Source organism: Chinchilla lanigera, unplaced genomic scaffold (genome assembly GCF_000276665.1).
Source record: "Chinchilla lanigera isolate Chin_1 unplaced genomic scaffold, ChiLan1.0 scaffold00053, whole genome shotgun sequence".
Taxonomy (NCBI): Eukaryota; Metazoa; Chordata; class Mammalia; order Rodentia; family Chinchillidae; genus Chinchilla; species Chinchilla lanigera.
In genome coordinates, this window is record NW_004955454.1 from 2,073,339 (window position 1) to 2,075,473 (window position 2,135).

Sequence of the window (2,135 nt, forward strand, 5' to 3'; positions counted from 1 at the left end):
GGCCTTGCGCTTGCCAGGCAGGCGCTTTGCCACTGACCTAAATCCCCAGCCCCCAAAAGTTTACAAAATATAATTCCTAAAAACAACCTCAACATTAGACAATAGAGGAAGAAGAAACATATGAGACAAAGCCTAATTTTTCACATGAGAAACTAAGAATGTTCTTAAAGCTCGAGACGTATGTTCCTTGAAAACCCTCAGAATGCGCTTTGGTCATTATTAAACACATCAGAACAGAGGCCGATAAACAAGATGCTTCCTGTTGCCTTGGTACCTCCTCACATCCTTTTCCCTTTATTTCCCAGAAAGATGTCATTCCCAGAAGCCCGCGGGTCAGCCGCCTTCTCACCCTAAACTGAATTTCTCTCTCCCTCTTTCCCTCCCTGAGGGCACACAAGGCTTTGGGAGGTCCCAGAGAACAGTGGCATTCTCCTTCCGGTGTCCTTCCCCGCTGTAGGCACCTGGGCAGCGCACCCAGGAGAAGGAGACTTTCAGGGCCTCTCCCCTGTGTCTACCGTAAGCTTTCTCTCTCAGAGTGCTGCTTTTTTTTTTTTTTTTTTTTTTAAGTAACTCTCAACTTGTCTTCAAATAGAAATAAATATGTGTGTCTGTTCTCCGAGGTCCTGACAGCCTTACGCTGGCCCGTGTCTCAGGAGCAATTGATGGCCTGTCTCACCAGGCAGCCAGGTGCATCTTTTACTAAAGGTGGTTTCGGAATGATGAATGGCTTTCTCACAAACACAAAACTGTTGATTGTGTTTGCAAACAATTCATTTCTTACATTCCGTTGATCCTGCCCCAGCACTCTCAGACGGCTCCACAGATGATGCATTGGTGGCTATTACACCATTGATTAAGGCCTCCCTGTCGTCCTGAGGTAACCGTCACTCTATTCATCACAGACAAATGGCTCGCACACAGCAGTGTATCACGCTGTCCCCATGCCTCCCAGCCTTTTACTCCTCACTTGCATTGTTTACTGTACCCTCTGAGTACAGGTGCCACAACTCCAGGCTCTCCATGCGCCACCGCAGTGGACAAATAAATGACTAATTACATTCTTTGGCTTTAGCTAACCTTGTGCCTGTAAAGGCTACCTCCTCCGCTCCTCATTCTGAAAAAATGCAAGTGTAAATATGCAGTGTCGGCAATGTCAAGTAATTGAGATTTGGGGCCAAGAGCAAGGTTGACGTAAGTACCACGGCTCTGCATCGAGTCCTCTGACTTTTAGGGTTTGAGTCAGTTAAATTTCCATTACTGTGACAAAATGCCTGAGATATCTTATAAGGAGGCAAGGTTTATTTTGGCGCGTGGTTCAATTTCAGACCGTGGTCAATTAGCCCTGTTACTTTTGGACTTATGACAAGAGAGCACTTGGAGATGAAAGTATGTGGGGGAGGAAGCTGCTCACCTCATGGCAGCAGGGAAGCACAGAGAAAGGAGAAATCTGGGGCCCGATACCTTCCATGACCTAATTTCCTCTAACTAGACCCTATCTCCTAAAGAGCTCACCACTCCCAGTGAGCTGGCAACCAAGCCTTGAACATGTGGGCTTTTGGGTGATGTTTCATACCCAAACTATATCAGAGATGAGCCAAATAACCCCAGGCTCAAATTCTTCAGTGAGTCCTGCAGAAGGGACTTTGGCCAAAGTGGCCTGGATCAGGGTTTTTCTGGTTTTTTTTCTTTTGTTGTTGTTGTTTTGTTTTGTGTTTTCTGGTACTGGGAATCGAACTCACAACCTTGCGCTTGCCAGGCAGGCGCTGTGCTGCTGAGCTAAATCCCCAGCCCCTTGTTTTTGTTTTTTGTCTTTCTGAGACAGGGTCTCACTATGCAGTTCAGGCTGGCCTTGAGCTCACTGTGTAGTCTAGGCTGGCCTCAAACTCGCAACCATCCTCCTGCCTCAGCCTCCCGAGTGCTGGGATTACAGGATCAGGGATTTTCTGAATCAGGGAATCCCAAACAGGAATTTCTGAATCCCAAGCAGGGATTTTCTAGAATCAGCTGCTTTCTCCAGATTGCTATAACTAGACCACCTCCTCCTGACTGCGTGTGTGTTCTGTGGTGGCATACCTGAGGTTGGTCCAGTCAACTGCTAGGAGCTCTGGCTCCAGTCTCACTCCTGGGCTGGTGCA

The 2,135-nt window shown here is 47.5% G+C and overlaps 1 long non-coding RNA gene across 1 annotated transcript in view; it reads right to left on the reverse strand.

Moving 5' to 3' along the window:
• Positions 1-2,135, reverse strand: part of LOC106149805 — a 16,316-nt gene that overhangs the window by 3,736 nt on the left and 10,445 nt on the right. The gene's annotated exons all lie outside the window — the stretch shown is intronic.